The 25,013-nt window shown below is 34.4% G+C and overlaps 2 protein-coding genes across 10 annotated transcripts in view; one reads left to right on the plus strand and one right to left on the minus strand.

The window, feature by feature from the left end:
• Kirrel1 (kirre like nephrin family adhesion molecule 1) overlaps positions 1-25,013 on the minus strand; it is a 1,148,154-nt gene that overhangs the window by 440,144 nt on the left and 682,997 nt on the right. The gene's annotated exons all lie outside the window — the stretch shown is intronic.
• Positions 1-25,013, plus strand: part of Lrba (LPS responsive beige-like anchor protein) — a 552,647-nt gene that overhangs the window by 204,850 nt on the left and 322,784 nt on the right. The window lies entirely within an intron of this gene.

A 25,013-nucleotide genomic window follows, 5' to 3' on the forward strand; every position in this document is an offset into this window, starting at 1 on the left:
TCATGTCAGCCTGGCTGCTGACCTTAACCATATCACCTCTGTTCCACTCTCCCTGTTATTATTTGTTACATTTATAAATAATGCTTTGGCACCATTGTTGTCTAACTTTTCATTATTCTGGTTGTGCTTTGTTTTCTTTTTTTTTTTGTTTTTTGAGACAGACTCTCACTATGTAGCTCCGACTATTCTAGAGCTCACTATGTAGACTAGGCAGTCTTCCCACTCTCCTGCCTCTGCCCTCTACTTCTGCCTGGATCGTGCTGGGATTAAATGCAATAAGTGCTATTCACAACTACTAGTTTCTTACAACTTTGATGGGGGTGAGTTTTTACCAAATTTGACATTTCTTTGATATATCTGAGAGTGCTGTTTTTTTTTATTTCTGATGTATTTATTTTTGTTTACATATATATGTATATATACATATATATAATACATGAGAATGCTATTTTTAAGTGCAGCTCTTAGAAATTATGGCTGAAAACTTAAACTCCTTGCATTTGACCTTTCTATTTTGCTGTGTTTACCATGCTGTGTATGTATACATGGCAGCTATGTTTTAACTACACAAGCGTCTGCGCAAATTAAATGTCATCATTGATCTCTCTCTTTATGAAGATGCTAAAATTAGTGTTTATATCATGACTCACAACTGAGAATGTCACATTTTCATTGTATGTTGTGCTTGTTGTTTGCCATGTTTCGGGGTTGAACTTAGTGTTCTGTCCTGTTTGGGCAAGTATCCTGCTATAGCCTTCCTTTTCTACATGTGTGTGATAGTTACTGTGATTTAGTGGTGCTGTGATTTTATGCTGACATTTAAGAAAATATTTAGTTATCAATGAGAGGACACTAAAGGCTTAACTTGAAATACAATATCCTTCAGTCATTTTATCTGGAACAGTGAAGTAAGCAGACTTAAGATGAGGCTAACAGACAAAGGTCTCTTTTTCTCCTAATTAATGAGTCTACACCTTCCCTCATTGTATTGGTACATGAGGATAGAGCAAAGCACTCATTTTTCAATGTCTAGTTTGTGCTCAAAGTAATTCACATGAATGTAGTATATACAGACAAATTGAAAGAGGTAGGGTTAGGTAGATCGTTTTCACTCGTGTTTAATGAATGCAATTAAGAGCTGAACTAAAATACTGTTTTCACTGTGAGTAGGGAATGGTCTTAATGTATTTTTTCATTAAGATAAACAGTACTTAAAAACAAACAAACAAAAAACCCCAACAACCTAGCATTTTTTGAGGACCTTACTTCCTATTGTCACACATTTATTGTCTCATGCTCAGAATTTTATCTCTAACTTGGAGTGCTCTACACAGCTTTAGGCCTGTATACACCTGCACTTGTAATGTCTGGAAAGCATGTCCATGTCAGGGACATTTCTGTAACTGTCTTATGCCCTGACATCTGTTCCCTGACTTCTTCCTGCTGAGAAAATGTCTCTCACATTCTTGTTTACAGATGACAGCCATCACACATTTCCCCTTTATCCTACACTTGGCTTCCTTCAAATTACTTTTACTTTGCTTCTAAATATATGTTTTACACATTGTCTTTCTGTAACTTTAATCACTATGTATATAGTCTAAATCCCCTGAAATAACTTTGTTTTTTTGTTTTGTCTCTCCCCCTCCCCTTAGTCAATATTTCCTTCCTTTTACACAAAAAAGCCAGAATAGTCATTCTGAAACCTTAGCTTCTGCATATTCCTCATGGAACAGTCTATTTCTTTTGTGTGCTTTAGTTTCTACTATGTGACTTCTGTCACACCCTGGGCAGTGCTTCAGCCCCCACATCTGGTCCATCACTGATCTCTTTATCATCAGTTACAGCCACTCTGTATTTATACTCACCTCTCATCTTTCCTATTTCCCTTTATTACTTTCATATTAAGCCTTCCTTGCTTCTCCTTATCTACCCCTACCCACAAGTCTCCTAAACATAAGCCAAACTTGTAGTCTCTTTTATTACTAACTAATCCAGTCATTTGCAATTGCTTGCTTATTTGTTTCCTTCCTAATCGTGTACTTCATGAGGATAAGAACTCTGTTAAATACTCATGTTGCCAACACATTGTTTTTCATATTAAGTGCTCAGCAAATCACTGTTTTGTAAACAACTGTTTACTTCAAGGCATATGCTTGATATTTCTTCCTGATTGAAAATAACATGCTGGTTCTCTGTGGAAACAAAATGAGGTTGTAGTGTATGGTAAGTTGGAAAGAATCTAATTTCATTCTTTTTCCTGTAGATAACCTATTTATCTAGCATTTATTAAAAGAGACTATCCTTTTCCATTGTTTGTTGTTGGCTCCCTTGTTAAAAATTAGTTGGATATAAATGTATGGATTTCTTCATATTTTACTAATTTCTTTTCCTCAGTGTTTTTCAAGATCTAGGTGTGTGTGTGTGTGTCTGTGTCTCTGTGTGTGTGTGTGTGTCTGTGTGTGTGTGTCTGTGTGTGTGTGTCTGTGTGTGTGTGTCTGTGTGTGTGTGTCTGTGTGTCTGTGTCTGTGTGTCTGTGTCTGTGTGTCTGTCTGTGTGTGTGTGTGTGTGTGTGTGTCTGTGTGTCTGTGTCTGTGTGTGTGGTCTATAGAGACCAGATAAAGGCTTTGGATTCCCCCTAGGTGGAGTTACAGACAGTTGTAAGCTGGGGGTTGAGAACCAAACTCAGGTCTTTTAGAAGAGCAGCAAGTGCACTTACCTGCTGAGCTATCTCTCCAGGCCCATCGGTGGTCGGTTTTTAATGCCACCTCCCTTCTCTGTTGGTTACATAGCTTGGCAGCCTTTCTGTGATGTTGGATTGGGTGATACTTTGATGTCTTTGTGATTAAATATAAATTCTAGAGTTATTTTTATTTTTGGTTAAAGATGTCATTTATTTTTTTAAAATAAGGTTTGCATTCAATGTGTAGGTTGCTTTAGGTACCGCACACGCACGCGCGCACGCGCACACACACACACACACACACACACACACACACACACACATACACACACACACACTCTGTGTCAGAGTCTCCATGGAACCCAAACTACTTTAAACTGTACTATATAGCCTAGACTGACCTTGATGTTCTTATTCTTCTCCCTTTACTCCCCAAATACTAGGGTTGTAGATGGTTTACCAGATATTACTGGACCTTTTAGCATGAATTCTTTCAATCTATGGACAATGTGATATCTTTCTTTTTCTGTTTATGGGCTTTCAATTTTAACATCAATATTTCATAATTTTCAGCATAGAGCTCTTTGATCTTCTTGCTTACATTTATTCCTAAGTAGTTTGTTTCGTATAGTTATAGTAGATAGAATGCTTGCTTGATTATTCTTTTTTTTTTTTTTTTTTTTTTTTTTTTAGGTATTTTGCTATTGTATAGAATTGCCACTGAATTCCAGAACTGACACTGTACATGCATTTCAATGAATTTATTGTTTCTAAAATGTTTTGATGCAGTCTTTGAAATTTCTAACTACAACATACTGACTGCAGATAAAGTTAATACTTAACTCCTGTAGAATTTGGGTTTGGTTTAGTTTGTTTGTTTTCCTAGACAGAGTTTCTCTGTGGGTTTGGAAGCTGTCCTAGAATGAGCTCTGTAGACCAGGCTGGCCTAGACCTCACAGAGATCCACCTGCCTCTGCCTCCCCTCCTTAGTGCTGGGACTGAAGACGTGCACCAACACCACCTAGCTGGGTGCCTTTTATTTTGCTTTTTTGACTGGTATTGTCAGTAGTGTTTGGAAAGTGAACATTCTGGTTTTCCTCAGATTGTGGAAGAAAACTTGTGAAATTTTTTATATGGTTGTGCCATCAGCATGTGTTGAATGAGAATGGCCTCCAGAAACTCATATATTTGAATGTTTGTGATATATTATTTATGATTTATTAAAACTTGCCTGAGGATTCAGGAAACAAAGTCAGCCTCAAGCCATACAATCAGACAGACACCTTTAATCCCAGCAGCCAGAAAGTAGGAGGTGGTGGTGCATACCTTTAATCCTAGGACTCAGGATTAAGAGTTAGACAGATCTCTGTGAGTCCAAGGCCACCCAGATCTACACAAGGGTGAATCAGTCTAAAAGAGAATTATAGCTCACACCTTTAACCCCAACATTAGGGAAGTATGTAAGGCAGAAGCAAGGTCTCAGAGAGGCATTCAGTCTCTAGCCACACTGAGGAAAAGTTATAGTCTGAGGTTTGGTGAAAGCTTGTGGAGACAGGATCAGCCCATTCAGCCTGAGATAGAGGTAAGACCCTAGTGGCCAGCTGCATTGATTTTCTTTTGTCCAGTTTGAAGCTTGAACCCCAATATCAGTTTCTGGGTCTTTTATGTTTTTCCTGTTACAGTTTTGGTTACAGTTAGTGGAATTGTTTGGGAAGGATTAGGAGGTGTGGCCTTGATGAAAGAGTTGTGTCACTGGGGGGGGGGGTGGACTTTGAAATTTAAAAAGCCCATGCTAACTCCAGTTAATTCTCTCTGTTTGCCTCCTACTTGTGAAAAAAAATGATAAGCTTTAGCTATCCAGCACTGTGGCTGCCTATCTGCTGCCAAATTCCCTGTCATAATGGTCATCGACTCTAATCCTCTGGAATCATGAGCATCCATATTAAATATTTTCTTTTATAATTTGCCTATTTTCTTTTATAATTTGCCTTGGTCATGGTGTTCTGTTACAGCAATAGGAAAGTAATTTGCATTTACCTAACTTGTTAGTTTTTAGGCATGAAATGGTATTGAATATTGCAAAATCCTTTTTCATTTCAATGTGTTTGATGTAGTGATCTCATAGTTTTGTTCTCAATTTCTAATGTGATATATTTAGTTTAAGCCCCAAATTTTTGAACTTTGGAGAAAGTTAGGAAAAATCTTCATTTCATATTTTTACAAGGACTTTTGAATGAGACTTCAAAGCACATAACAAAAGCAAAAGTAAACAAATGAGATTCAGTGAAACTAAAGCCTCCTGCAAATAAAAAGTAAAGAACTTAGAAGAAAACAAATAACCTTATTAAAAATAAGCAAATGACGGATAGGGAGATGTCTCAGTGGGGGAGAAAACACTTTTGTACAGGTGTGTAAATTGAGATCATATCTGTCACACCCACACCCACACACACACACACAAATGGATGTGGTCACGTGAACTTGTAACCCCAGTGGTTAGCAAAGAAAAGATGGAGAGAGTTGGCTTGATGGCTAATAAGCCTAGCACAGAAATAAGTGTCAATTTTTAGTGAGGAATACTGTCTCAAGGGAGTAAAATGAAGACTGATAGACACCTGATGTCCCTCTGTGGCCTTTACACACATGTACATTGGCACACATGCTAAAATATGAACATATACACATGCATACATCACACAGATGCATCATGTATACTCATGTTACCTCCCTTTTCTTCTCCCTCTTTCTCTCACAAAGCAAAGCAAATTATTTAATGTCTTTTCTTAAAAGAAGGCAAGCAGCCAGTCTTGGAGGGTGCTCTCCTTTAATCCCATCAATTGGGAGGTAGAGGTGGGTGAATCACCACTAAGTTGAATCCAGCCTGATCTACAGAATGAGTTCCATTCAAAACCCTGTCTTGAATAAACAAAACCAACTAACCAAGCAAATAATAAACAAAAAGCCAGACAAATGCCAACATATATATTTAAAATTTCCATCATCCTTAATTAGCAGAGAGATTAAAACTACAGTGAAATATCATTGCACATCTATTATGTTCATTCCTATAAAAAGGATAGATGTTGGTGAGGATATGGAGAAAAGCGAACTAGGATAACTATCCGTAGTATTTTAAATTATCACAACTATTTACCAATACCATATGATCTTTGATTCCCACTATTGGGCATATACCCAGAGAAATTTAAATTTGTGTGTTAGAGATATAACTGCACATTTATGCTTTTTGACTTTACCATTTTCACAGAGCCAAGATACTGAATTATTCTTGACTTCAGAGTAGAAATGGACAAATAAAATGTATAATCCCATAATAGAATTCTAATCAGGCATTAAAGAAGGAAATTCTCATGTTAACAAAGAGGATGAACATGGAGAACATTATATTTAGTTACATAAGCCATTTGATTTTACTTATATGTGGAACATTAGGAAGTTCATGTCATAGTAGACCAGAGTGATGGTTACCAGAGGCTGTGGGGAGGAGTGAGCTTTGTTTTTGGATTGTCCTGTCAGGGACTACAGTTAATGAAATATTCAAAATAGCTAGGAGACAGAATTTTAAATGCTTTTCCAACCATGACAAATGTTTCAGATGATAGATATGCTAATTACCTCAATTTGATAATTTCATATTGTTCACATATATAGAAACTCTTTCTTGTACACCCTAAATATATGCAATTGTTTTGTTCAGCATGAATAAAACAAAATGCCACAATAGAATTCTATCACCAATCACTTAGTATGGAGAAAAATAGGTCAAAGTAACTTTCACCTTTTCATGATTAGTAGGTTTCAAATTATAGCTTTAATTCTTTAATTGAAAACAATTGCTGATTGTGTATGAAAATTGTGGGATAGAAAATAGTACAAAAACATACACTAAATTATGTTAGTGATTATCATGATTATTACTATTGTGACTTTTGTACAATTTAAAGGTAAAAACCAAGTCTGAACCTGCATTTGAGATATTCAGTCCATACTAAAGGCAAGAGATTATGTTCATTCAGTATTTGAATTTAATTGTTATTTGCTCTGTCTTTGGTCTTGCGTTTCAGTTTAAATGAAGAAACTTATTCCGAGGCCTTTTGATACTTTTTGCCTTTTCATTTTTAATATTTTTGTAATAAAATTTCAACAATAAATAATAAAATGGCTTGAAGATGGTAAAAATGTTTTCAAAAATTTGTTTTATTTTGTTGATTTTTCTTAATACATTTTCTAGTGTTTCATTTTTAGCACATATAAGGAAATTCAAGAACATAATGTTATTTCAAGATGAAATAATTGAAATTGTATTGTGAGCTCTGTAAGTATCATCTGATTAGGGGTGTCTCTTAAAGCTATCAGATATAATAATTTAAGAAATTTTAATTTCAGGTAATTTACCAACTCCACAGTCCATTGATGCCATTGTCTTATTCCATAAGATGATTCAGTAAGACTTTAATTTAAGTCAAGAAAAGAATTTCAGCTGACTTTTTAACAGCAGTAACCTCATAGCATATATTTATCTCCTGATTTCTTCTATCATAGTGTGAAGAAGTGAATTATTGGGAAGATAAAAATAAATTTGTTTGCTTTCTGTCAGAGTTCATATTCACAGCCAGCCTTGATAGAAGGCCAGAATGATTTAGACAAGTTTGCTTTGGAGATTCATAACATATGCTTGCTGGACAGAATTGAGTTATCTCTGCTCTGGAGAGTAAGTTATTGTAGCAGGGGCTGACAGAGATGAAGATAACTGAGGGAAATTCAATTACCTTTTAGTGTTTTTTTTCTAATGGGATTCTTAATGTGAAAAAGATCCTTAGGTGATGCGCTGGTTACTCCTGAGCTGTGCCTCAATACCAGCTTCTTGAATACTACAAACTTTTATGTCAGATAGACCTTCCTTTGGTATAAAATAAGCAGTTTACAGTGTACAGTAGCTTTGGGAGAAACAGACTTTTAACAGTTTTTTTCCTTGACATCATTGATAATTTATAAAATCCTTGACTATACTTTGTGGAATCTGGCATTGAGCAATATTTTCCTCCCTCTCCAATGACCTTTGGGAAAGTGTATTGTAGCTTCTCACTGCTGATCTATTCATGCCTCTGTCAGATGTCTTGTGCTGTTTAAAAGCCATTAGGCTGGTCATGCATTTGCAATCTTGCCTTTGCAGTCTGCATTGATATCTTTATTCTTTCCCTGCCTTCTGTTTTTCAGTGTCTTGGAATCTGGCTTTTTTCTTCCCAGTCTTCCAATAATTGCATTCAATTTACCCTGTTTAGTACCCTTAGTGGCCATAGATTCTTGTATTGTCCTCATTTCCCTTGACAGAATTTGACATTGATGTCACACCCTTCCTCTTCATAAGATTTTATTTAGCTTTTACTTTCTTACCTGATGTTTTGTTAGTCCGCTTTTCATTTCTCATGGGTCGCAATTTCTTATTCCTTTGATCAAAAGTATAGATTCCTGACACAAATACTAAGGCAGTTTTAACCTTTGTATTTTCTTTTGACAGTTCACTTAATGTTAGGAATATTTAAAGCTTCTGGATAGAAAATATTAAATATATGAAATTTCGCTTGATTTATCAAGATTGTTAGGAAAAAAAGCATTACAGATAACACACAATAAAACTACCCTTTTAATCTCTTTTAAAATTCTCCTGCATTCTACCCTTATGTGTGGTTATTTTCACATCTTAATCCTTTGGGAGTTTCTTTACAAGCATATATTCAAACAGGAATATCTTTTGCTATCTTTTTTTATTTTTATAAATGATGGCATGTTACAAACATTATTCTATATTCTGTTATTAGAACCCAGTATTTTTAAGCATATTTATATATCAAGCAATAAAATATAGGGTACTGTTACCTCAGTCTCTATGCTATTCAACCTTTGAAATTTTGTCTGGATATATAGCCTTAATTAAAGGAATTTATTATGGACAATGTTTAAGAGTTTCTTCTGTCCTTTCTTTCTGGGTTCCACGATCCAACTCAAAACATCAGGCTTTCATAACAAGCACTTTTCGCACTTAGACATGTTGGTGGCCTTTGCTTTTCATTTCTTGGAAATAATTTTAATCCTATTATTGTCTGTTTGTTTTTAATGAGTCAGTTAATTATCTTTGAAGTTTTTGTGTTTAGTATAGCTTGTTATGATTTTTGTTGTTATCTTTAAGAAATTTCTTTTTTGGGGGGGAAACAGGATATGTAGCCCAGGGTAGACTCAAATTTGTTATGTAGGAAGGATGATTGAACTTTGGATTGTAGATGTGTGCCAGCACAGCTAGCCAATATGCTAAAGAAATTTTAAAAGAGTGATTTTTGTTATTCAGTGTATGAATATTTTCTTTTATAGTATCTCAATTTTTGGTTATTTGTTGAAAGGGTAATATATATATAAATTCTTGCTTTGCTCAACATTTTTATATTTTATTTTATTAATATATTTTATTAATATATTTAGAATTTATGTTAGAAGAAATTCAATTTATTTTATAAATATACCTGGGTTTTCCTATAATATCTACTATATAGTCCTAGTTTCTCCCTCTGATCTGACATGTTGCTTCTATGATATAGTAAGTGCCTCTATGTTTTAAGGTCTGTTTGTAGATGCCCTCTTTCCATTATTAATTGTATGTGCTTTTATGTACTGATGTTGAATTGTTTTAGTTATTGAAGCATTGTGACATTCTAATGTAAGTAGGAATATACTTCTCTTCCCCCTCATTGCCTTGTTTAATTTTATTCAGAATTACAGTATTATTAATATCATACTAGATTTGCTTTTTCTGGTTCTTTTGCTTTTTTAAGCTTTTCAGGTATTCAATCATGTCCGCATATACTAAACTGTCTTTCTTTCTACTTTTATTCATCTGGTGTTTTGTTTTGTGTGATTGAATTTGCTCTTGTCAATAAAATGTAAAAAATAATATGGTAGGCATTTGATACAGAAATGTGCCATTCTTTCTACAGATAAGTAAGATGTAACCATGAGCTGAAGCAGATAGATATACTTATTTTTGCTCATGGGAGGAAAAAAAAATGCTTTTTTTCTCTTTTCTTGGGAACAGGTGGTGTTAATGTGTCTTCTTTTAAAATATTTGGTGGAATTCTTTATTAAAATAGTGGACTACAGTGTGCATATTTTCAAAAATATGTGCATGATTCTACTTACGTGTTTTTCAATTTATCTTTGTGTAAAAGTTAAATTGTGTTTGCCTTTTAACCCTTTTATTATTAGAAGAAGTAAAATAGTTTAAAATTTGTAAATATATTCCTTCTTTTATATGTCTACAAACCTATTTAAAAACCTAACAGGTTTTGTGTTTTTAAATGGGGGCAATTTGAGGGAAATAACTCTGAATATTGCCTTTAGTAGTTTCATTTGAAAATTCACATCAAATTTCCATTCATGTATTGTGTGATAGATCTCTAAAGTTGAGTTTGTCTTGCTTTTTTTCTATGTAGTCAGTTGTATTTCAGTTGTTTCATTAGTTTGCTACAAAAAAAAATTTTTTTTTTAAATAATCGATGGTTCTGATCATGGTTTAACAATCTATATCTTTAGTCAATACTAAAATCTTTTAGTGTGAGTATGATTTTTGGCCATGCAAAAGAAGCTTTTTCATTATTGATAAAGTAAATCAACAGAATGCAGTAATTTTCATGAGTTGGTACATTCTATTTGATATGACTCACTAATAAGGTCTCACATGAGATCATTATAAATTTCATTCCCTCATTCGGAACAATACCCAAATATAAACCAGCTGACCATTGTGGTCTTGCACTTACATTGTGGTTGATTTGGTTATAGTCTGAGTGATGCCGTAGGTGTAATCAATGTTGCCTAGGATTTGTTTCCAGATTCTAAATCTATTTTATTGGTTTCTTTGTAATTATCATATAAATTAAAAGAAATACTTTAAATAAAATAAAATTCAGGCTGAGTGGTGGTGGCTCACGCCTTTAATCCCACCACTAAGGAGACAGAGGCAGATGGATCTCTGTGAGTTGGAGGCCAGCCTGGTATATAAGCAAGTGCCATGACAACATGGGCTTTTACACAGAGAAAGCTTTTCTTCACAAACAAACACACAAACAAATTCAACTACTTAAAATAGGATTAACCTTGGAAGCTCTAATTTAAAAACAAAACAATAACAACAAAAAACTCAAGGTAAGGGAGAAAATATTTTAATAGCCATGTGATGTGTAAAGAGAGCACTCTGGGACATCCTTCCCTTGCCTTGCTTTACAAGATAGTCTGGTACTTAATTTTTCAGTATTTCTATTGTGAATGTACACAGATTTCTCTTTAGAATCTTGCATGTGATTTCCTGGTGCTTGCTGGAGTGTGTGAATGTGTTCTACATAATGCTTGCGGTTTTCTGGGTCATGGCTCTTCTCACTGTCTCATTGGAGGAGTAGGTGGAGTCTGATTGTTTGTTACTGTTACTTCTTTTGTTATACACACCACAGTTTCAAATTGCAGATGACATTGTTTTTCTGGACACTTTTCAGATATTACTTTTAATCATTTAATAAGTGCTTTGGGGTTACCAATATCTATTCAAAGAATAGATATATTCTTCAGACTGAATTTCAGCATCTAATATAGGAGTAGAGTAGTGTATAAGAAGTTCTTATTTATTTATTTATTTATTTATTTATTTATTTATTTATTTATTCATTCATTCATTCATTCATTCATTCATTCATTCATTCATTCATTTTTGTGTTTTGAGACAGGGTTTCTCTGTGACTTTGGAAGCTGGCCAGGAACTAGGTCTTGTAGACCAGGCTGGTCTTGAACTCACAGAGATCTGCCTGCCTCTGCCTCCTCAGTGCTGGGACTAAAGTCGTGCACCTTCACTGCCTGACAATTATAGAAAACTCTTAATACAGAATTGGCAAATCAATGATTGTCTCCATAATAAAATGTCTAATTTAGGATAAATATTTTTAAGGAGTCAAAATTTTGATATAATTTGATATAATTTATATCTTTATGAAATCATTGACAAAATTATTTTGTTCAAACATTGATCTTGTTTTATATGCTCATATTTTCTGTTGATTAAATATTGCTTTGCTATTATGGTGAAAGTTTATCTAAGCATGCTATAAACCACCTTTTATTTTGCTGAACAGACTTTTGTGGCATTTGTAGTTTGAGACACAAGAGCAAGAACTTACTATATTTAATTATAAAAGACTACTAAAGTTATTGTTTTAGTCTCTAATGTATTATAGACAGCATCAGTTTAGGACCATATATGCTGGAATTTAGTCCTGATCTGCCAGAATAACTATGTACTAATGATTGTGAGCCTACCCTTTAGTGGCTAAGCCATCTCTCCAGCCCTACTATGCACTACTGGATAGGATAGTTCAGTTATCTCCTGCAATGTTGGACTCTGTAAAGGTCATTGGTTTATTCTTTATCTGGTACTTATATTTAGTGTAGACTGAACTATAGATAATAAATTAGAAGTGCTAGTTACTGTATCTGTAGATTATTTAAACCAGCTCTTAAATATATGCTCTACTTGTATATTTTGATTGACTTTGTATGTACTTTTATGTCTCAAGTTGAAAGACTAGATTATTAGATGTTAATTTTTTTATATTTTACCTATTTCATTATTTTAATTTTTCTTTTACTGTTAAGTTTCTTATTTTATTTTTATCTAGTAGTCAAAATATATTGCAAATGAAACATTGTAATTCTGTGTGTGTTTATTAATTTTTTAGCTTGTTTGTCTTAAGACAAGGTCTCATTTTGTAACTCATGCTGGCCTTAAACTCAAGATGATCATCTTGCCTTAGCCTAAGTATTTGGGTTACAAAAATGTGCCACCATGCTTGTATTTTCTTGTTAGCTTTTTAGATACATTTGCCTTTATGAGGCAATATGGAGTTTTTAAATGGGCTTCCAAATTAATCTTTCTATTTTCTCTTCTCACATATTCCCTACCTTTTTACTTTCTTCTTGCTTTACTTTTCCTTTTTTGTAATTTTGGGGGCAGGGATCCTTGTTTACCTATCTCATCCTAAAGCCTATGGGAGAGAGGCCAAGTGTAGTTAGTTGTTGCTGCAATTGCTCTGTACTGGTGACTACAGTGCCCTTTTTCTTGCTGTTCTCTGTTCTTGGTGAACCCTCTTGGATGAACATGTTTGCTATTCCTGGAAGAGATGCTTGATTTTTAGTCACTATAGCCTAATAACCATTACATCAATAATCATATCCCAGCTTTAGTTTCACTAGCATGGGGGGTGGTGTACATATTAGTTAATATTTTTATTTATATTTCTTTACATGGTACCAACAGTAAAACAGCCCTTGGAATTATTTGCTTACATATGAATGAATACATGTTTTTAAATTGGTAGCTTTCTGGTTTTGTTATCATTATCATCTTAAAATAAAAATGTAATGATAACTATAACAAGATAAATAGGGGCTAGAGACCTGCCTCAGCGATTAAGAGCTGCTCTTTCCAGAGGTCAAGTATTTTGTTCTCAGCATCCACATCAGGAGGTTCACAATTACCTGTAACCTTGGGATTCGGTGCTTCTTTTGAACTCCCCAGGCATCCACATGTGTCATACAGTTACACACATAAACACATTTTGTTAAAAGATACAATACAAGCATAATGAAATAGATGCGTATTGTTTTTCTTGTAAATGTCTAAATCTTAGTATTATTTGCCAAGCCAATAAGACTACATGTTACCCTCCTATATTTCAGCACATCTCTGACTTTAAATCAGGCAACTCTAAACTTGTGTCTGTCATTTCCTAAACAGTGAAGAGTAAGATACCAGACTCTCACTTTTAATTTGGGATTATGAAAATGCTAGTGTGCAGAATAAGTGAGACTTACAAATGTATAATGCTTGGTTTGTATTTGTATTAAGTATTTACTTAGGGAGCTTCCATAAGCCCTCATTCTAAGTAATCTTGCTGTGTTCAAGTTGCACTCATGTGTTCCACTGCCAGTTCGGAGCTGTTGGCACTCAATTGAGCTTCTGTTTGGGCTGCTCCTGGGAAGGGTGGTTGGTGTCAGAGCTCTTATCGTCATACAATTAGCTTTTCCCAACAAAAGCCCCTCTCTTCTTTTAGTGTTGTTATCTTATTGTCCAAGGCATGGGAATAGGTTTCTTATTTTTGTTTTGTAGGTAGCACAACCACTGACGGGCCTCAGAACACAGAGAACGAGTAACACTACACTACTGAGTGAGAGATACTGCATTTCCTAGAGTTCACGTGCAAGCTCTTACGTAGAAACTGCCTTTGAACTCCTAATACTTCTCAAGCGAAGGCCTAATCTCTTTGCCAGCTCTAAGGCCTAGTTCAGGTCTTGGGAGTAAAAGTTCTTCTAACTATATATTGTTTTTTTCCTGGAATTAGGTCCCATCCATTTATAGTCACTCAGTAAATCACACAGTTTCAGTCTCTCCCCCCACCTCTCTGTCTCTCTCTCTCTGTTGTGTGTGTGTGTGTGTGTGTGCGCGCGCGTGTGTGCGCGCGCGCCCATGCCCACACATGTGTGTGTGAGTGTAGGTTTACTTGTGCATGTGGGTATACATTCAGATGTATGCCTATGCATGTGAGTATCAGAGGGCAACCTTGGGAATCATCTTTGAGGTGTTTGAGGTGCTGTACACCTTTCTGCGTAGCTAGAGACATAGTATCTCTCAGTGAATTTTCAGAATCAGGTGTACCTAGTATGCAGTGAAAGGTGTCTTTTATGTTGTTTCACTTTCTGTAACTTCCCTGTTGCAGCTCATATTTTCTACTTTTGGGTCTTCTCTGGATAACTGTTGAACAGATCATGTACATATTTTTTTAGGGTACACATATGTATACTTTAAAAAAAAGCTATCATTTGAAAAAACAGCTGTCATTGGGGATGAGAAACAACTAAATGTAACCTAGTCCCAGCACTTGGGAGTAAGTAGGATCTTTATGAGTCAAGGCCAAACTGGTCCATATAGTGAATTCTAGTCTAGCCAATGTTATATATTGAAACCTCTCAAATTTTGTCACATACTTCGTTGTTTGGAATTTGTACCTGACTGGTCCTTTGCTTGTATATTATAATTTCCAGTTTTGTGTTTTATGGGTTGTGTGTGTGCGTATTTGTGTATGAGTGTGTGTACTCATTAAGTATTTCGGCTACTTTGAACACTGTGGTAGTACACACAGATGTGCAAGAATCTCTGTGGTATGCACAGTTAGAGGCCATTTTGGAAAATGCTCAACAGTATTGTAACATGTTGTAGTTCTGTTTTCAGTCTAATGAGAAAGTTCTATACTGATATCCATAGTGGCTGCACCAATTTACATTTCCCCCATCAGTTTATAAAGATCCTTCCTTATATCCTAAACATATGGAAAAATGATCAGCATCCATAGCTGTCAGGGAAATGCGAATAAAACAGCTTTTAGTTCAGTCTCCCACAGTGGAAATGGCTGTTATTAATTCATATCAATAAGAGTTGAAGAACTTATAGCAGTATAACAGTTTGTAGATAGATATAAAAATTCAGTTAACATTTCATATGTTAATTTTTCAAAGTTTTGAGGAATATTTCTTTTAAAAAATGGGTAGAATATTAACTCAAGGAAAGTATAAATTATTTTAAATGAGAGAGCTTTGACTGCTATTTACCAGGCAGAATTTTTGGGACTGGATCTAGCCATATAGACTACATTGGCCAAACCAACTATTAACCCAGGTTGGCCTCCAGAGTGCTAGGATTATAGCGTGAACCACTAATCACATGATTACATGGGTTATTTGCCATGCTTAGTTTTATCCTTTCCCCTGTTTTATTTTGTTTCATTTGTTTTATCTTGAGTGCTTGCTTCATAGTGAATACTTGCTTATTCTTTAACTCTCTCCAATTCATAGGGTTTCTGTCATTTCCCATATATATATGGACGAAGATGTTATTTCATAAAGGCGGTTCTCATAATTTTATTTCTATTATTTAGTCCTCCAGAAAATATTTCTTTAATTTTCTACTGTTTTAGATGAAGCATCTGAGAGACAGGATTTTTTTTTATAGCTTGTCCACTTTTGAAGACTTCAGATCTAAGATATGAACTGGTTATCAGGGAAATAACAGCCATTTCCACTGTGGGAGACTGAACTAAAAGCTGTTTTATTCGCATTTCCCTGACAGACCTAAGATATGATCTGGTTATCAATGTTGTGTTTTAAGTACTGATTTAATTATGCTTATTTACAAAGCCGAATCAATTGTTCCACTCTGCTTCTTTTGAACTGCTTTTATTTTGCTGTTAGCTATGAGTCATCCATTTGTAGTTGTAAATATATTTATTCACTTAACCATGAGATCTTACTAAGTTAAATAAATTACCATTGTTTTGTATGGTTTAAAATCACATTATGATTTTTAAAAGTTTTTAAATTCAGTCCTATTTATTGTTTTAATTCTGTCAGTGTTACCGAACATGGATTCCAGACATCTTTTACTTAATTTACTAAATAGGTAGATGATGTACTGCTGGCATTGTTAATGAAACTATCTTGCCTTTTTAAAAATAATGTTTGAGCATCTATCTAAAATTTGGTTTAAAAATATTAATAGGTACACAAGTAATAAAAATAATAAAACAGTATAGTGTATATATTGGAAATAAGTACAAACTTCAGCCTGCTTGGTGCTGACTTGTTTTTACAATATATAAAAGGCATTTTAAAGGAAGCTATTATTATGAGAAACCTAAAGGTTTCAAACCTGTATTAATCTTAAAATCATTTAATACTATTGGGGACTGCAGTTTGTAGAGATAAGGCCCCATAGCACATTGCACCTAGTCCATTAAAAGAAGAAGAAATGGGAGAGATACATTGATAAGTGTCCTGCCTGTTTTAACCTTGAATGCTATTATGGGGTGGGCTGGGAATGGGGGGATGGTGCTATATCTGTTTCATTGCTTAGACTTTTTCCTGCTGAGAGAAATCAATACTTTGAGGCGTTGCATGACAGAGAAATCACTTCAGAATTAAAGGTGGCTGTCACACATTATCATTGGTTGACTTTTGTTTGCTATTGAGGTTTTGAAGCTTTCATTTTTCTTAGTCTTTTTCAGGAGTCTAAGGTTTCTGTAGGTGGTATTATTATTATTATTATTATTATTATTATTATTATTATTATTATTATTATTTTCTTTTAAGATCAGACTTCAAATCTGGGATGAGTGGTAAAGCACAAAGACTTCCAAAAGTAAATTATTGAGAAACTTCTTTATTTACTGAACTTTGTGATTTTAAGACAATTGAGAAGTTACATTCTTCAAACTGTTTGGCAGATGCCATGCTTCCCTAATTAAATTTTTAATAATTGTGTGTGTAGCGCTTAAAACAAAGAAGGTAGATCTATAAATTCTGACATGGAATGACATACTCTAAACCTACCAACTGTGTATAAAACAATGGTTCTAAGCTGTTCTTTTATTTCCTGTATCATTGCTCTGTTTTCTGTGTAAAGGCAAATATTTTTTTAATATTTGAATTTTAAACACTAAAATTATTAAGCCAATTCATTTATATTGTTAGCATACATTACTAAAAGGTAGGAAGAGGATTCTCTTATATTTTTAGACAGTTTTGATTTCAAAATTTTAAATGGTTTTTTGTTTGTGTTTGTTTGTTTTAAAATACTCTGGTAAATTAGTTGCCCTGTCTTAGACTTAGACTTAGACTAGATAAAACACATTATCTATAATGTAATGCTTGAAACCTTGTAAGTTTGACATCCTTAGTATAACTGGGTTTCCTGATGTTAAAATGCAGTGTTTGTGAGGCCTCTGTCTTTGCAGTTACATTAGAACTCTTTTTTGCATCAAGATAACCAGGGATCTAAATCTCAGTCTCTCTCCTCCCACCCTCCTCTCCTTTTCCTTCCCTTTTAATGTTTGTAGGAAAACTTACTTCTATAGAATGGGTTGAGCTGTTCCTCCTTTATTACCTCTTCTTGTTCTTGTTTTTAAATTGGGGTCTTCTGTATAGCCCTAGCTGGTCTGGAACTCACCATGGATCCAACTGACCACAAAGTATAGCAGTCCTCCAGCTATACCGTCTGGGTCTACAGTGTCTGCAGTGGTGGGATTACAGGCCCAGGCATTAGGCCCGGCACTCCTTTTTTATATTAATAATTTATAGATTTTTCTCTTTTCTTGTTCTTGAACATTCTGGCTGTGTATTATAATGATGTTGCAACTGTTAGAGAACCAAGTGGTACTTTCATTGAATTTTCTCCATTAAAAAAATTCTGTATGCTTTTAAATAATTGGATCTTTTCTTTATTATCTTTTATAGAAGATTGAGGCCATTCATTTTTAATAGACATTTAGATCACTGATCCCAATTCTCTGCTTTTCTGATAGAGTTAAGTCTTTAAGTTTTCCTTTAAATTCTGCTGTAGCTGATTTTATATTTTTTTCTAATTTTCCTTATGAATTTTCATTGACTTGTAAATTAATCTGAGGTGAGTTTCTTAATTCTCAATTATGTATGAGCTTTATAAAAATGTATTTTTTTCATCTTAGATAATCGACCAAAGAATCAAAGGAATCTCAAGTTCTAGATCTTTCTCTGCATAACCTCTGCATAACTCTGCATAACTCGTCCTTTACATTCTTGTCTTCTGAATAGAATTTAAAAAATTACATTAATTTATTTTTGCATGTGAATAGGGGTGTTACAGTAGAAGACAACTTGTGGAAGTTGGTTCTCTTCTTCTACCATGTGGGTCCTTGAGATTGGATTCAGGTTGTCAGGTTTAATGACAAAACACCTTTACCATTGTGCCATCTCATTAGCCCCAAATAGATTGTTTTTTAAAGGAACACAATGGTTTTTCTTGTTCATATAAAATTTCAAGGACATGCTTTGGATGTAATCTGCATTTGTCTAGAATATAGGGTACATAGACAGGCATAAGGTAATATGTGATGGCTAAATTATAGATTATGTGTTCTAGGGAATAAAACATGGTTTTGTGCTGGAGGGGGAACCCAGTAGTAGAGTGCCTCCACAAAACAAAGCAAAAATGTGTTTTGAGGTTTTTGGCAGTCATATATTTTTGGGGGTTGAGGATAGAATATATAAATATATTTATACTATAAGAAATTTCTTCTAACCAGGTGGTGGTGCATAACTTTAATCCCAGCACTTGTGAAGAAGAGACAGGTGATTCTCTGTGTGTTCTAGGCCAGCCTTGTCTATACAGCTAGTTCCTGGACCGCCAGGGATGTTACACAAAGAAATTCTGTCTTGGAAAAAAAAAATTCTTCTTGAAAACAATCCAGTGGTTGTTCACAAGAAGCTGTTTAGTTTACTTTTAGCTCTTAATTTCAAACTAATAGAAATATTTCTAAAGTGAAATAAGTGGGCTATTATCTGAGGAAAATGATGCTTCATGTTAAAGTGTCTTTAAGATTTGGGTGGCTAGTTCAACTTAGTAAAGTTCAGTATTGGATGATTGCTGTATAGGTGAAGATCACCTTTATGGTAGTGATGTGTGTACTCAGATTTGGAATTAACAGTTGAATCAGACATTAAAAATTAAAAGGTAGGTCTAACTGATGATAATAAATGATGTGGGAAATGGATGGTTCAAATGGAACGTTTGAGAAAACTTTGATAAATATAAAAGGATTTTATAATAGATAGCTATAAATGAAAACATGCTGGTACCAACAGAGGAGGCCAGTTCAGTGCCAGCAACAAACCAGAACAAGTGGTTTGATTTTCAGCTTATGTCTCTCTGAACTTCCATGGAAGGCTGAATAGTGAAGTAGTATAGATTGAAGTCCACATGAAGAAAATTTAAATTTACTATTGTCTTTGCTTCTGCATTTAGAGAGCCAATGTAGGAACTTACATTGCGGTGGCTATTCTAAGTTGTTTTCTTATTCCATTGTAACTTACTTATTTACTATATATAAATCAATTCTGAGAAGCAAGTTTATTTTATTTTTCTTCATTAATTCACAGTAACAAATGTTAAGTTTCCTTAATAGTCTTCAAATGCAAATTGAATTATTTAGCTTTTAAGGCAATTTCTTTTGTTTTTACATTCAGATATTTTTGTACTATTGTGATGTTGCATTATTTAGTTTATGTGACACTGAAGTCCAGAAAAGCAGAGGTTATGTGAAGTAAAATGTTCTGCCTAAAATAATACTGAAGGAGAATTTTAGAGCTACCTTTTATTTTTCTTGTCCTGAATTTCAGTGTCAGTTGAACTTCAGGGGTGGTGTCTCAGGTTTACATTCATTCAACCTTGAAACACAGATACATGAGTTCCCCTAACATGTGTGTCACTTAAGTGTTCTTCATGTGTACCTGGCTGAATAATATAAATTATTATTGGTATTTGATGAGAACATCTTCAATTTATACTATTAAGGTAATTTTTAAGAAAAGAGACAAGTTCATTTTATGTTTTAGAAATATTCTTTATTTTTTATTTAAAGAAAAAAGTCTTTTCTCATTTTACATACCAATCCCAGTTTCACTTTCTCCCCTCCTCCCACTCTCCCCACATTCCCCCTAACCCACCCCATCCACTCCTCAGAGAGGGTAAGGCTTCCTTCCCATGGGGAGTCAACAAAGTCTGGCATATCCCTTTGAGACAGGACCAAGGCCCTCCCCCCTATATCTAGCCTAGCAAGGTATCCCTCCAAAGAGAATGGGCTCCAAAAAGCCAGTCAAACACTAGGGATAAATCCTGGTCCCACTGCTAGTGGCCTCACGGACTGCCCAAACCACACAACTGTCACCCACATTCAGAGGGCCCAGCTCTGTCCCATTCAGGCTCCCCAGCTGTCAGTCCAAAGTCTGTGAAGAAATATTCTTATTTGGTTTCTTTTTACCATGTTTTAAGGTCAAATGTGACTGTAATGTTCTACAAGGAGACAGAGATTGATAATCAGGAAAGAATGGTCCTTTAATGTGATTTATATCTATAGATTTTATGTCAGATATGAAAAGTTGCCTTTTAAATTGTAAAGGAAGATCCATTAAAGAACACTTTAAACCATTTTACTATTTAGCTTACCTTGAGTCCTTGTTTTTAGAAATGCCTTTTCAGCAAACTTTGGTAGGCTAGCAAATGTTTATTGTTCAACTATTTATAAAATGTAGAAAAAAATCTTTTAAAAAAAAGGTCTTGCTACAAGTAAGCGCACTTTTAGTAGTGTTTAATATGAAGATATGCAATGTTTATGGGAGTACAGTGATCATTCATTTCTCTAATTTCTACCCATAATTTGAATTTTCTCTCAGCAGATGAAGTTAGAAAAAGGTATACTGTAGATGTAGTAATTCAGGATACAATGTATATAATGATCTCTGTTCCCTTATACAGTTCCTTTATGTGTAGCTTAGCTTCTCAGCTCTTATGTAGATCTCTGAAAATGTCACTTATCAAGTGACATTTGTAACAATGAAAAATACCCCTTTTCACTTTAGCTGCTATCCATTCAGATATTTAAAAAATATTTTCCTTTTGTTTGTTCAACTCAGAATTTACAGAAGTATCTTCTTTATCACAGTCTTTCAACAGACATAAAATTTGATATTTGCATTTGATTTGCTCTAACTTACTTCCTCATATGTCCCATAGTCTGTACATTTATATAATATAACATAACATAATTTGTTTTTATCTGATTTTAATATTCATTTTATTAATTATATAGCAATACATTTACATTTTAGCCATAGTTAAATAAATTGAATAATTTGTTTCCAAGCTATTTTGTTATTACATTCAGATATTTTTGTACTCATGTGATGTTTATTTATACCTAGTTTATATGACATTTAATGTAAAGTCAAAAAATAGAGTGATGTGAAATAGGAAATTCTGCCTTCAAGAAAATTAAACAAAAGTATCCTTTTGAGTTTGTACTCAAGTGATGTCTAGGAACTCCCCCAACCCCCCATCCCCCGCAGATTTCCCAGAATCTTTGAATTTTTCTTCTTTGATACCTTGTCTGCTCCTCTCTTCTCACAGTGAACTTCATGGGGTCATTACAGGACCATGGAGATCTTTCCGATGGCCATACCACAGACAAAAACATCCTTCCCTCTTCCAGCCACCATCAGTTATTTGCAAATCCTCAGAGAAGGTTTCAGTCTTGTCAGCTAGTCCCTGTATGATAAGATATTGAAGGACACAGTCTTACTCAGGTAATCACAGGTGCTGAGTTCAGAGTTATAACAGCCATAACAGCCTAGAGAACAGGGTTCCAGAGCACTCTACCCTTATCTGGCTTCTGTGTCCTCTTTATGGATAAGCATTCAGCAGTCGCTTGTTCTTGAGTAATAGATTCCTGGAAATGGAATAATCCTCTCATTTAGCAAGTTTAAACCTAAAGAGGAAGTTTAAGCTTAGAGAAATTAAGGAATTGGTCAGAACCATCAAGAAACATTAGCCAGATGATTGAGTAAGCTTGCTTATTTTGATTCATAGTGGGTTTTTTTGTTTTGTTTTGGTTTTTTTTTTTTTTTCTATTCTCACTTTGAATTCTACAGTTTCTTTGAGTTTAAATAATTGCTGGAAAATACTTTGATCTGTATCTTTTTTTCTTGTGTTAAAAGGTATTGCTACTCTGTTTTTCTTTTGGACTTCTGCTTTATCGGTTCATTTTCTTTTCTCCCTTGAGTATCTTACCTCCTCAAAATCATCGTTTATTAAATCCAGCCTTTGATTCCCTATGAAGTGACACATTACACATACAATGTTTTTTTTCTTTATGCATAGGAACAACCTCTATTTTTCAGTTTTACCACCTGCATTTCTGCTAATTGTCCCTGAGCCTTGGGTTGGGGTGGGCATGATGCAGTTCATGGTAGAGCCTTCCATTGAACTTATTCTATGCACTTTGATCAGTTGTGAGTTTCTGCATTAACCACTGTCCATTGTACAGAGAAACTTCTCTGAGCTCTAAGATCTAGACTACTTGAAGTATAAGATATGAATTTAGAGGTCAGTTTGATGCTAATTCATTTAGCAGAATAATAGGAGTAGGTTCACCCCTGGGGCCTGTGAGCTCCCCCAACCATGGTTTCTAGGCCAGATTTACATTATCAGGTATGTGTTTCTTCCTGTGGCACAGGTCTTAAATCCAATCAGAAAGTGGTATGTAGCCTAGTCGTAGTTGTGATTCTATTGCATCATTAGATATGTCTCATCATGGTGGGCTTTAGTTTGAGGACCTACATAGCACTTTTTGTTACTATCAAAGTTATCCAGTAGACAGGGAGCTTTCTGGTCAGTACCAACTTGATTTCCCTGTCCTGTGTGGTCAAAGTAGGCAGAAGATTACTTCAGGCAAGCTTTATTTGTTAGATTATAAACAAAATATCACTACAGTTAGGTTCATTTCTGATAGTCTTTGTTGTTTTGGAGATGTCTCGGCAACCCATGCATGACTTACCTGTCACTGGGCTGTTTATTTGGTATTTCATGGCTTTAGGGAGCTAACTCCGAGTCAGCACTTTTGTGGTGTGTGTGTGTGTGTGTGTGTGTGTGTGTGTGTGTGGTGTGTGTGTGTGTATGTTTGTAAATATCTTGTAGTAGGTTTCATATAGATTTCAAGTATCTTTAGTATTCATTACTTCTCCCTCACGCCTTCTTCTACCCTTGTTTCTCCCCATCCCCTCTTGAATACCCTTTTCCCAATGTTCTCCCTTTCCCCTTCATTTATTTTTAAGGATTCATATGTCTTAGAAGTTTATGATTTCATTTGGAATAAACACTGTTTTTTCTTGTAGTTGCCATAGTTCTACAGTATTTCAGTCTGAATTTTTCTCCAGGCTATCCCATTCCTTGCCATGTAGGATAGAAAATGTTCAATTCTTCTGGAGGTGTGTACTTGCTCTTCTATACACTGAGAAGGAGAATCATACAATCTACCCAAAATCTGAACTGTCTACTTCATACAATAATTACATTGGGTGACCTGGGCTAATTGTCAGTGTGATGTGATTATTATCTTGAGTGGTTTAGGACAATCAGGACCCTTCTTTGTTGTTAGTATTGTGGTGGGAGTTGCATGTAACTATAGTCTAGTCTATCCAGACTTTTACTATCCATATAATAGGAAAGGCAGGTAACCACAATGTATATGTGTAATTTATAAAGTAAAAACTTATCTTCCAATCAAATGCAGGCTACTTCCCATAGGGTGTGTGTTGCTAAGTGTGTATGTGTGCATGTACTTTAATTCAGAAGTTAAGGTCATGAGTCGATAGACCCTGTGGAGGATCTTTTACATTAATGTTCATGCTTCTAATCATGATCACAAAAGCATCATATGTATGACACCAAAAGTAGCAGAACTCAAAAAAAAAAAAAAAAAAAAAAAAAGCATCATGGGACCTGCCATTGTGCCAATTATTGCTGAAGAGCCCAAACATGTTTTGGAAAATTGCTATCTAACATAGTATTTCTTCTCAAACTTTGAGGTACATACTATTACTGAGGGGAGATTAACATCCAGATACTGCCTTAGTGTTTTGGGAGTGGAACTTAATTCTGCATTTTTAATATCCTCCTAGGTGATTCTTTTGTTACAGTTTCATTTTATAGATTGAATTTAAGAGGCCAAATTTTTCTTTTTCAAAGTTCTGAGAAGTTGCTGTGTTTATTAATGAAAACTTAAAAAATAATCAAGAAAACATAATAATAATAACAATAACAACAAAACTGAAAACTCTTATCCTGGCCTTTGCAGTGACCTCCTAACTTGCTTTATCTCTTTAGTTATCTTGTCTCATTACAACCTACTCTCTTAGAGCTATCATGATCATTTTAACATGTAATTTTTAACATGTAAATTGATCCCTTATTCTCCTTTAAAAAATTTTCAAGGCATTTGAATGAAATATAAACTCAACATAATTATCTACTACAAATAATGTCTCCAAATTAATTTCATGGCAGTATTTCCTCTACTTGCTCTAAAGACCTCTACTACCTCATGTCATTCTGGCTGTAATGCAGGATCCAGCTTTCACATGTTTTACTGTTAATCACTGATAATATCTCTTTAACTGTTCATAGTTTCAGAGTATATCTTATTATTCACTTTAGAAAACTAATGTTTGATGAGCATTATAAAGTTATCATTAAAGTTTTAGTTGGTTTGATTCATTCTAAAAATTGTTTCATGATACAATTTTAGGTTTTTACCCACATTTGTATAGTTAATTAATAAATCTTTCTCTCCCCCCAATA

This window comes from Phodopus roborovskii, unplaced genomic scaffold (assembly GCF_943737965.1).
Source record: "Phodopus roborovskii unplaced genomic scaffold, PHOROB, whole genome shotgun sequence".
Taxonomy (NCBI): Eukaryota; Metazoa; Chordata; class Mammalia; order Rodentia; family Cricetidae; genus Phodopus; species Phodopus roborovskii.